General features: G+C 32.2%; 1 pseudogene across 1 annotated transcript in view; it reads right to left on the bottom strand.

Annotated features, from left to right (window-relative positions):
• Positions 1 to 13,273, bottom strand: part of LOC143224816 (sorting nexin lst-4-like) — a 76,449-nt pseudogene that overhangs the window by 16,729 nt on the left and 46,447 nt on the right. Inside the window, exons 9-11 of the transcript XR_013013459.1 lie at positions 10,013 to 10,143; positions 8,944 to 9,047; positions 8,288 to 8,389 (exon numbers count right to left, since the gene is read on the bottom strand). The product of XR_013013459.1 is annotated as a sorting nexin lst-4-like (transcript). The remainder of the gene's footprint in view (positions 1 to 8,287; positions 8,390 to 8,943; positions 9,048 to 10,012; positions 10,144 to 13,273) is intronic.

The raw sequence follows: 13,273 nt of genomic DNA, 5'->3' as shown, positions 1-13,273 counted from the left end.
TGGCTTAAAGCCTTAGACTGATGCAGTTGAATTTGCAAGAAAGTCTGAGATGTTTTACTAGCACTTATTTCAAGTCCCAGTGTACATATTTATGAACATTTCACATGCTAGGCCATATTACATCAAGTCTAAAATAAAATTAAATCCCACACTTCATAGAACAAAGACTGCAGTAAAGTCTCTAATAAAATATTAAGAAATATCGAATTTCAAATACACTAAAATAAACACAGTTCATAAATCTGTAACTTAACTGTCAATAAGTATCATCAGTAATTTCAAAACAAAGAAAACTAACTAGAAGAGTTATCTAAATAATGGTGTCACCAATTTAATACTTTCAGTAAGCAATGCAAAAATAATTTATAACAATTAGAAAGCACTTGTTCTTTAAACCTCACTTCAACAGCAGAAATTGGAATATCTTACTCTTAGATTTCTCAGTTGACATATTTGATTTTTTGTCTTTACTTCTCTTCACCTATGTGTAAGCAATAATTGTTAAGCAAAAAGCAAAGTGGTAAACATTCTACAAAGATTGAGATCAAATGTTAGAAAAAACAGCAGTATAATGTGAGGTTGTTTAAAAACCATAAATATTTTTGGAATAGTTTATAAAAAAAAATTAATATTTTCTCCCGTTTTAAAAATCACCATTTATATCCTACACTACATTGGTTGGCATTTACTGATGCAAAGCAACAAGGCTATTTAAAAATAATTATAAAATGTAAAAATAGAGTTAAAATGAAAGAATGTCCAAAATTAAGATAAAAATTTAAATACAATTTAAAAGGCCAATGGCTCATAAAAAGTTGAGAAACACAAGGAAGTTTCACAGTTTCAACATCGCCAATGACAATGCTCAACATCAGGGGTAAACCCATAAAAAAGACGTATTTTTAATGGTGATGTGCTCACATTTATAATGATGGCACAACAGTAAAATGTAGAGTATTGTGAGTTGAGTGTCACAAACATCACATATTGGTGGATCAATCCCAGATAAAATAAAACAATGAGTAAAACACAGTAATCAAAGTGTAGCCTAGTTAGGACAACTTTTGCTTTCCAATTCTTATGGAAAAAAGACAGCCAAAGAATATCAGAAGGTTTGATCTTGAAAAGCTTGTTATGATGTTGCTCACTCCAAGTCATCTGCCAACTGGTACTAAGCTGAGTCTTCAAAACAGGACTGTAGTCCACATACAGGATAGGCACAACTGTGATGGCACAAGAGTAGATGGAAATTAGCCATTGTATCAGCAAGCTTGTTCCCAATAGTATCGAGATTGCCAGATATTCAGCAAAACTTGACACCAATATAAGATAGAAAAAATGGGCCAGCCATTGATGAATATCAACACGAACAGGGAAAGAACTAATACTAAGCAATTCAAAGGTCAGTAAAGAGCTAAGAAAGTCAGTATAAAGAGTACAATCTGTGTATAGAATAGCAGTGTATCACTCCATGCACTCTCCTGTCACACAACCCATTATTCTGGTATAAAGAAAACAGCCAAATGGTGATTATATTAGCAGGTTTCAGAAATGTTTCCTGTAAAGAAAGACACACAAGATGATAGAAATCAATCGAGGCCATAATGTCATCATTAGAACTGAAACCTTAACAATTTCACAGTATTAAAGTGGCCATTTTTAATCAGGTGGAGAAGAATTAGGGGGAGAACCCTTTGGTTTCTGGACACATTGTTTTTATTTATTAGAAAGAGGTCTGTCAACTTCCATGGATTCTGCCCTCAATTGAGTGGGTAAGATCACTGTCATTAGACGTAGATTCTGGTGATTGAGGGCATGAACAAATAATTGTTCTGTATTGTGGGGCAAAAGAAGATGGATTGGGCAGATGCCAGAAATCAGGGCTGAAGGAAGTGGACCTGGGCAATTACTAGAAGCAATGGTGGGAATAGAGACAGGAGTAAACCCTAACTTGTCAACTCTCTCATCCATAGAGGGCAAAAAGACTTTTCACATGGTTTGAAAATGACTATGTTAGAAGCACAGAAATATCTGTACACACTCTTACTGTACCAGTGGAAAGTAGTGCAGTATATGTTTCAGGGTAAGAATATTGTTAACTACTTTCAAAAATTGTACATTTTTCTTTTCCATCCACTTAGGGCAAGAATGGTAGTAAGAGAGGTGGACTTTACTACAATTAACACAGTGAGTGTCTAATTTGCACTTGCAGGTGTTGTGGTGGCAAAGACCACAAGATGCTTTTGAATGACTGAACCACTGACACTTGAAATATCTGAGAGAATTAGGAATATATGAGCATACCTTACAGTTTAGATATCCTGCTGTGACAGTGACAGGTGGACGTGGTGATGTAAGCGTCAAAATCAGAACATTGGTAGGCAGCATAATTCTGTTCTTATGAGTGGAGATTTGATGCACTGCAGAAATTCCTTGGTTTGAGAAATCAGTAAGGATCTCCAAGTTGGGGTTGTTCTTCAAATCCTTCTCAGCAATAACTCCTCATGAGAAATTAAAAGTAGCATTGGCCTTCAAATTCAAGAGTTCACTGTGTTTTGGAGTAAATGTTTCTTCCAAGATGTCCCCAGATCATAGCTTCTTGACTGATTTTGGAGAGCCAGCATGACTATCTGATCCCTTCTAAATAAAAGGAGAAACATTTGCCCTCAAACTTTGTCAGACAATGAATGAAAAATCAGAAAAAAAAGTACAGGACCAAGAGGAGTTGAAAATTGGTAGGCAAAGTTCTTAAGGCATGGCCATTTACCAATGTGCTGAGTTTTACCATTTTATTTTTGGATAGGGGTATCCATAATAAAAAGGAAAATGGTTCAGTGCCTACTGACCTCACTCAGCATGGAATCCTAGAAGGTGATGCACTACAATGCCAAACAAGGACAATGCAGCAATGCGAGGGTTTTATGAGCACTATACCCAAACACCAGCATCACACAATGTCCACAACACCCATTCAGAATGCCCAATACTGGTACTCTGGTCCAATAGGACCAGCTGACTGACCATGGATGACCAACCATCTACAGAATTTCAAAGGCCAAAGGATCCTCTCTTCTCTTTGTGGATCCCCACATGTGGCAAATACATAGGTGGATGTCTGGATCTCAAAGGAGATAAACTGAAAATACAAAACTCTATCCAGGAGGTACCCTCACTACGTACAGACATCCACATCAGATGGGGGGGGGTTATAGCCTACAAATATTATGCTGTTTGGCCTTCAAGAAAACAACAACAAAAATCACACTTTTATTTGTACTTCTACAAGATAAAGGCTTGAGTATAAACCACAAGCATCATTAATGATCTTATCCATATGTATACATTTTCGTGTTGAGAGAATCAACAATTAGCTTTAAATAAAAATTGTGTGCATGTCTATATATATATAGGCTTCAAAATAATTTTATATTCACAATATTTACAATTTTCATTATTTTGTAATTTAAAAATACACAAGGTACATACTGTGCAACTAGTTTTATCTGACCAACAGTTAAGTCTGAAATACTATTTTTTTTTTAATACTTAAGATGGTGTTTACTGTGCTTGATGGTTATAAGTAACTCTTGAATTATATAATTTTTGTCTTTAGCGATATTCATATTGAAACTGATGCACTTCATTTACATTTGTATAATATTGTACAAAACAACAACTCTTTGTTTACAATGTAATGACTTAGAAACGAAAGCAAGGTTAATAATAAACTTGTGCAAACACTCATGGTCCTACTAAGTTTAGCTATAAAATATCTACTGTGTTGGAAATTTAATTATTGTCTGATAAGTCACATGTCACAATACATGAAGCTAGATTAACATGAAAGTAATGTATCCATATAACTACAGAATTCTGTTTAACAATATGTTTCTGACCACAGTAAGAGTCAGCAGCTGTAAAATAATAAAAACACAGATGCAACATTATCTGATTACTAATTTCAATAATTTTCTTTGATGTAAAAAAATCATTATAATTTATTCAAGAACTATATTATTCAGAGTTGACAACAGTAAATAAAAATTGAGTTATGTCAGAGAATGCTAGTCATGTAACAGTAGTACAAAATATTTGTCACAGGTACAAATTTTTATATCTAACCTTAAACATTTGATTGGTTCAAATACTCAAAAACACTTTTCCAGTTAATTCTTCAAAAATATTAATTTTACATTTGAATGGCTAGTATTTTTTGACCCAACATGAACTAGATGATCATGAGTTGTACATTCACATTCAGTCTGATAATTTATGTGCACTCTCTTTTAATTTATTTTCATGCTGCACATGTCAAATAACATGGTGTATATTTCTTCCAACTTTTAATAGAAAATGTTACATGACTATCAATTTTCAATAAGCTAAACAAAAACATACTATATATCAATCTGTTGAACCTTTTAAGGATAACTTTTACTGAAAATGATTATACTACTTAATCATTAACAATGGTGAGAAGGTTGAATAAATTCAATTAAAAAAATTTGAATATGCAAGTCAGAAAGCTAGACGACCACCATAAATGGTATATGGCTGTTGTGGAATGGTATGCATTAGATGCACATTTTGATATTGTTTTCCCATTCTGTATTTAGCATGATTTCCATCAATATTTGACTACTTTTTGGAGTGCTGTCTAGCAACTATTTCCAAGGCTAAATATTTATGCTATAGAACACAGACAAATTCAGCTCAGGAATTTAGAATTTCCAGAACAAAAATATCTCTTCTACTCAATAAAGTTGGATAACAAAATAACATGAATTAACTTGGAACACCAGAATCATCCAGAAACAGACTTACAACAAAACATATCTTGTCATGGAAAGTAGAGTGTGGTGTTTTGTTATAGGTGAGAATTCAAGAACTCAAAAGTCAGTAACAAAAAGCCATTCACACACCATAGGTGAGAATGTGCAACATAAAAACGTTTTTTTTTGTCCAGAACATAATACAAGTTGCTTTCATATCATATCTACTCAACAGTTATATCACATATCTTAAGCTGTTGGAAAATAAAAAATAAAATGAGTATTTATGCTATTCCATGGGAAGCCATACTAGAAATACTGCTAGACACAGAACTAATAGATTTATCTGTAAGAATAATGTTAAAATGAACACTTATCATTCTTGTACATAATATAGATTATGGAATGTTTCTATAAATAATGGGTATGTTTTGAACAAGACAACTTCATTAGAGCATCTTGCAATGGAAACTACACTGCACAGCTATTGTCAAAATATACAGTTATCATTTAGAGTATAATTAGATATGGCAACATAGTTGGAATGCCATCATAAGACTAATCATTTTAATATAACACACTCTTCTGTATTCTTTCCTTTTCCTTATATTGTGCATCTTTGGGTTCAAAAACATTACTGATGTCTTTTGCTTAAATCATTATACTTGAAAATCCATCTAAATGTTACATACTGAATTTTTGTTTTAAAGGAAAAAGCTGCTTAAAATATATATCTTGAAAAAAACTGATTGTTTTTTGTTCAGTGCAGTGTAACACAATGGGCTATTTGTGCTGTGTAATAACACAGTTTTTATGATTATAAGCTTCCAGACTTATTGCTGATCCACTCTGAATCTTAGAAAGCAGAAGTAGAGAAAAAGGAAGGAAACTAATCTACAAATTAAGTAAACAAATTTACCAATAGAATGTTTGTAGATCCAGGAATGAAGTACTTGTGTTAAAAAACAAACTTAGAAATCACCTTGAACAAATTTCATATAACAAACTATAGTCTATACCTCAGCTCCAGTTTAAAGACCTTTGGTAGTAAAGCTAAAATTACACATTTAAGTCAGAAGGAATTTATAAGCCACCAAATAGCAAAACATCAGTATATATATAAACATACATTCAAAATTTTCACTTGTAGTTTTCATGGTGTGGTAAATATATGTAATGTGCAGATTTTATTGCAGTATTCCTTTTAAAACACAGGTAATCAATATATCCACATTTAGGCAAATTTTAATGCAATATACTCAACCTCTATAAAACCTCTATATAAACATACATTCAAAATTTTCACTTGTAGTTTTCATGGTGTGGTAAATATATGTAATGTGCAGATTTTATTGCAGTATTCCTTTTAAAACACAGGTAATCAATATATCCACATTTAGGCAAATTTTAATGCAATATACTCAACCTCTATAAAACCTCTATATAAACATACATTCAAAATTTTCACTTGTAGTTTTCATGGTGTGGTAAATATATGTAATGTGCAGATTTTATTGCAGTATTCCTTTTAAAACACAGGTAATCAATATATCCACATTTAGGCAAATTTTAATGCAATATACTCAACCTCTATAAAACAACAGATAAAGATATAACACATGATAAAATAAAAGGAATTATCACTCAACTACAATTTAAAGAACATTGAAACAGTACCTTTGGTTATGTTAACTTACCATATTATTTCATTGTAAGCAAAAGGAAAATGATATTTAAAAAGATCTAAACAGGTGATAGTGATAGTCCTGAAAATTTTGAAATTAATCTGATAGAACTCTAGGTCGTTTCCGATGCCATAAAATTACTACTTTAAAAGAAGTATATATTACTGTTTTGAAACGAAACAGAATATTACAAAAAGCAGGCATAAAAACCAAAAGAACAATAAATTGCTGAATAATAATTTAAAAACAACAAGCACTGAAAACAGTTTTGAAATTTATATTATCAAATATTCCACTCCAAAGAAATACAGTTTTACTAACTCTTTCAACCCACCTCTACCATTTGGTCTATCACATGTTCAATCACATGTGAATTGATAACTTTGTATTGCTAATGGTTTACAGTCAATGTTTAGTAATGTGGTATGGTCTTGAACCAAGCACACACTTCATTTACTGTTTCCCCACATAACACAGCCATCTGACACAAGTTAAGGAACCTTTAAGTATAATTCATGATAATTTTAAAGAAAGATACCAAATAAAATATCATTATATGACTGTTGCATCCCACAGTAGTCTGATGTATGTGACTTGAGATGATTGTGGTCTGAAAAAACGTAATTCTGAGGTCTCAAATCACTACATCCATATTATCACTCCTGCACATTTCAATTATTTTGTATTATTTTTAAAGAAAGAATCAAAATTTATTAATATTTAAATTTTTAACACTGTACAATGTCTGTATGTACTTATACATTCCAAAGTTTATTACTTTGCACAGAAATGACAAAAATTTACTTAAACACAAATGGTTCTAATTATGCACACACACAAATGACTTGAAAATTTAGGAAGTTTTTTGAAACAATAGTAACAAATTCAGTGGTTTTTCCCTTAACTGAGGTTAACTGTTCCAGCAAGAGTCTCAAAAAATATGTGATTGTTTGCTATAGACTAATTTCTGAATGAAAATTTGGCTCTCTTCAGTAAAATCAATGCTTTATTTTCCATTTAAAATATGATGCTTGAACCTCTATAATCTAATGTTTATGACAATTACTATTAGATTTTACGTATTTGCCTAGTGGGTGAAGAAAGTTGATTATTTCATCTTTACTAATGACAAATAACAGGAAGTTTAACTGAAAATAATGTTTACCTTGTAAAACAATTACTTCTATAATGAACAACTGAAGAACAGAGAAATTTTATACACCTGTCTACAACAGCAGTAGAAAAAGTATTATTCGTTCATGAAGCTTGCAAGCTATTCTGTTCCATTTCTAGAATATGAAGGAAATAATGCCATAATAAATTAATCTTACTAACTGAATTAAACCATATTAAATAGATGTAACACAATATTGTTAACTATGTCAAATAAGTGCAGTCATAATGAATCTTAAATATTAAATAGTAAAGTTTCAAAATGAATAAATCTTGCTTCAACAAATACAGTTCACTTGTAACTACTCTAAGCCTATTTAATTTTTTTAAAATTTACTCTTAAAAATATTAATTAGTTTTCCCTAAATGATTAACAGGTATACCTGTAGAATAGATATGGCAAAGTTTTCCTTTAACTTCATGTATTCCAAAGGAGCATAACTAATATTAATGAGTGAATTACTATGTTCATCTAACTATATTTTGTTATACATACATACTTATATATATATATATATATATATATGAATATTTTTTTCTCCTACAGATGAATACGGTTACTATACTAAACTAATATGTTAAAGCAGTTTCTAATCAATTTATCTTTTATTCACAATACGTAAAAATTCATTAACAGCATCACAAATATACTTCCCTCCTGTATACTTCTTTGACTGATCCATAGATGTTATAAACAGCTGCTTTACACTGTCATCAAACTTGGTAACAAATTTCTGGAAATGATCAGTTTTTTTCTCTCTGATAAAATATCACAAACAACCTATAATTGAAAGAGCTGACACTTGTATTTTTTTGTTGTTTAACAAACAAAAATACCTGAAACAAATGTAAGCATTCCCAAAATGTCATTTTAATGAAAGTGACTTACAGTTCTGCTTTACAAAACATCAATAAAACTAAATGAAAAAACAGAAAATAAGTTAAATATACTTTTAATATTTCTTTACATTTTATTGTAGTTAAAATTCATTAGATATGCTGCCTATATGGAATTAAGTTTATGTGTTTGATAAAGCTAAAGGTTTCTTTAAATTATAATGGACAAAACTTAATTACTCATTAAAATAGTAACCAAAGGTTGTCTACTCAAAGTTTATAAGTAACATTAATACTGACAATTTTGTTATTAAGATAATAGTATTGTTTTGTATTTCATATTTTTAGTATTTTACACTACTGCTTAGTTTTCATAAGCACAGTAGATGGATATTGATATTTACCTAAATAAATGAGCAAAAATGTTAAAGTTTTATGTTCTATAAAATGAAATTATTGGAAAACGTTCAACATACACAGAAACTGGATCAAGAAATTGTTCTGGAGGTTGAACTGCAAGAAAAAATGAAGCACCACCAAGTTCATCCTTCTCAGCTCTTCGTTTTCCAGCCTTCCATCTCTACATGTAACAAACTACATTAAAATTATTGATTTCAAAGAACCTCAATTTAAAAAAAAACATACAAAATTAATATGATGATGCTTATTCTTAATACATCAAAAAATGATTTGAATTAGGTTTTTGGAATACTGGTTCACTGAAATGGACATTGTGAAATAAATGTTTTAAGAAAGTAAAAGACCTTAATTCACTAGTGATTCACCATAGGAACTTTTAAGGAATATTTGTCCCTTAATAAAGTGATTACTTACAATATGATAGAACTGACAATAATAACAATACCAAATTATGAAACTATTATCTCAAAGTATTAAAGGTTACATTAGCCACAGTATATGAGAGATTAATTTAATGTTTTTGGTGAACAATAACAATTTAGGTGGGGAGGTCAATTTCTTGTTTTGAATCTTAGCAATGGTTTCTTGCCTTGTTGAGTGGAGAAAAAATTGAGGAAAGTCATCTTTTAAAGTAAAACTCTCCATCATTTTTAATTTTTTAGCATGCACATTTGAATTAGTCACACAGTCAATTTCTATTTCCAGATGCACAAGAAAAAATGATGCCTAAAATACTTTTAAATACACTTTCTTATTTTGTTGAAACAGCCTATAGTTTTAGACTAAGTTTAAATACTTCACTTCTCTTCAACAGTTTGTAGAAGTTCTATTTTTACCACTTCTGTTATTCATTACATTAAAATCGAAGCTGAAAGGTCAAGATGAAGATACAATGTAACAATAAATTAAATGTCTTTTTACGGTTTATTTTGCTGTGATGAATGCTTCAAATGTTTTATTTGTTTTTTTAATATTTATTTACAGATTTTCTTTTGCAACTGATCTAAATGCTTTTCATTTGGAATGCTCTAAAAGTACACTTATACAAGAAAAGAAAGTTTCTATTAACTAATTATAAACCAAAAGATAATTTTAAATAGTAAATTTATAGTATTTTAATCTTACCTTTTCATCAGTACAGGTGATAAAATGGTTCCATACATCACTTTGACACAATACTGGATGTCTACAAATTCTGTCAACCCACATCTGTAACTGAAGTCTTCGATGTTCAACAAATTCTTTTTGATAACGACCTAAAAAACGATTTTAAATAATTCATGCACTTTAACTTGTAATGGATTGAACATTATTTTAATATCCTTGTTCTTTTCAGTTTAATATATATTTAGAAATTTAGGTAACTTGTATAGTTAAATGTGTATTGTACAAATTCTGCCTGTTCTCTAAATTTGTAGAAGATTCTCAAGCATAAGAATCAACAATATACTAAGTGTGTATGTAATGCTAGTGATTGACAGTATTGTTGCCAAGTGAACTGCTCAAGAATGTCTCCTAAAATGTTTACAGATTGATATGCCAAGAGTTAGTTATAGGATACTATTTACTTGCTAAAGTCAGTATACTATAAGCCTAGGATGCTATAACTGTAACAAACGTTTAATAATCGGGAAATTATAGATACTTTACCAAGAACATTAATAGATTTCAAATATCACACACTTCAATGAGTTAACTTTGGATCTTGTATTTCTATAAGGCAATTAGATATTCTTATTGGGAAAAAAAACTTGTATAAAGAATATAGTCAGCTAGAATTCCCATCAAGTGAAGTGTATTTATGTATCAACATAAAAGTAATATGTACCTCATGATGTACTAACAAAGTATTCAGTTTCGTATCAGATAGAGGACTTAATATTGTTTCTAAATATGTAAAAAATTTGCATATAAATTAGGATTAATTCACTGACTGAGCTATTGATAAAATATTCAGTTCCAGACCAGATAATAGACTCAGTATCATTTGTAAGTTTGGCTGGTTGGTTGATTTAGTGTTTTATGGCACAAAGCAGCTAGGATATCTGTGCCAAATACCTGGTAAAAAGTTAAAAGTAAATTAGCAAAATTCATAAAAGGAAATTAAGGTAAAACTAAACAAAGTTAAAAAAAACACCATAAATAGCATAAAACCAATGTTTACATCTAGTCTACAACGTCAAGAGAAAAACTACAGTAATTCAAGTTGTAAAGGACTTTCTGTAGTGTAAGTACATAAACAACTGTCAGTCACCTGAAGTTGGCCTTTCCAGTCCTAGTTCTGAGTTATTTGATGTAATGGCCATTTTCAAAAAGGAAAGTAATAAAAAAGTTTTAAAAGATGTGAAGCAAAATTATAATAATAACTCGCCAGGATGACTAATGGGTAGTTCAAACAGCAGCATTAGTCACCTGAAGTTATCCTTTCTAGTCCTGGTTTTGAGTTATTTAATGTTAAGGCCAGTTTCTCATTTCAGATCGAATTAGATAAACTGTGATTTTTAAAAGGGAATCAAATTAAAAAGATGTAATGCATAAATTAAAAACTTAAATGGCATTAAAAAGATTATTAGCCTTTAAAAAACTAAAAACGTTACCAAGGTGGAAAGTGTCATCATTACCAACAACACTGTCTAACGTTACGAACACACCTTGGAACAGAACATGTTTACAATGATGCCATCATTGAGAGTCATAACGATGACAAGAAAGTAAAACGTGACTTATTGTGATCTGAGTGTTACACAAACTACACACTGGTGCATCAGTTCCAAATAAAACAATGCATAGTCTAGTTAGAACAACTTCCTCTTTCAAATCCTTATGAAAGCAAGGCGGCCAAAGCCCAATATAAGGTTTTATTTGGAAAAGCTTGTCTTCGCGTTGCTCACTCCAAGTCGACTGATAGCTGGCATGGAGCCGAGCCTTGAATACAGGACCATAGTCCATGTGTGGGACAGGCACAGGGGTGATAGTGCCATAGCAGATAGACTTAGCTGCCACGTCGGCAAGCTCTTTCCCGCAAATACCAACTGGGCTGGTATCCCAAAAAACTGGATAGAAATAAATGTTAAAGAGAAATGGGCCAGTCAGTTTTGAATATTGGCAACAACAGGGTGGGAACCAACGTGAAGCAATTCCAGGGTAAGTAGAGAACTAAGCAAGTCAGTATAAATAGTGCAGTTTGAGTATTGCTTAGCTTCTATGTGATCCAGGGCAAGAGAAATGGCATACAGTTCAGCAGTGAACACAGAAGCTGTAGAGGGGGATTCTGCATGCAACCACCAAACCATAACAAACCATGGCAGAGCCCACACAGTCACCTGATTTTGAACCATCTGTATAAATAGGAATTGAAGGATGATCCAAATGATGTTCAGCAAATAGCAGACAGTATTTCCAAATAGGAGTGTCTACTTTTCTCAGATGACTTAAAGATAGGTCCCATTTGGGAACAGTAAGAAGCCATGGTGGGATGGACTTACCGGTGGATACAGCAATATTATCCAAGGACAGACCCAATTCATCCAGCTGTGCCTGGATATGAAGGCCAAAAGAAGCAATGGCAGACCATCTGTTCTCAAAAAGCATGGCCCACCGAAGAAGGAAAACACAACACCAGGTGGGATGCTTTGGAAAGGAACAAAGTTTCGAAGCATATAGTAAAGATAGTTGCAAACGGCAGAGGTGCGAAGCAGAAGTGCTAGATACCCTGCAAAAGCTTTCACCTTGAGTATCGGTGATGCTCCGGGTATCAGCTACTTCCTGGCCATCAGAAAGCAAGATCAGAGAGGGACAGAGTTATATTGCCCACTGACATTTCAATTCTTGTCCCATATGACTTTGGTACTTGTGGTAGAAAATATACTGGTTGTGAACTTAATCCAAGATTCCTTCTGGCTTTGATGTCTGTGCATGGGCCCGCTGGAAAGCGATGCAGTTTGAGAGTGTGGGATATCTACAGAAAGTATCCTAGTCTCATTTTTGAGCCTTTTGTGCCATGTGGCAGGCAGGATTCCACCATGGACAAGGATATAGTGAAAAGCATGTCGAGGTTTTAGGAATGCATTGAGCAGACGCTTGTATAATACAGTCAGTTACTGCTGCCACACAATTGTTTATTGATGGCTTACAGACAATGGCAGGATCAAGTTCTGCAAGAGCAGTGAAAGAGAGCTAGTTTGCCTGATCTAGCTTCCACCGAGGCATGCGGGTCAGGGGGTATCAACCACGGCCAGTCTCTCTCAAGATTATAGGAAAATAAACACTGCGTCGTGGATTATTGTCAAACCTCCATGAAAAATGGGAAGAATGAATGGGAGCAAACTGAGAGATCAAAAGCAGTAAAAAACTGACTAGGCACATGGAAATAAGTGGAAGAACCAG

This window comes from Tachypleus tridentatus, chromosome 1, assembly GCF_004210375.1.
Source record: "Tachypleus tridentatus isolate NWPU-2018 chromosome 1, ASM421037v1, whole genome shotgun sequence".
Classification (NCBI taxonomy): domain Eukaryota; kingdom Metazoa; phylum Arthropoda; class Merostomata; order Xiphosura; family Limulidae; genus Tachypleus; species Tachypleus tridentatus.
Note: the sequence above shows the minus strand (reverse complement) of the source record. Positions and strands in the feature narration are given on the sequence as shown.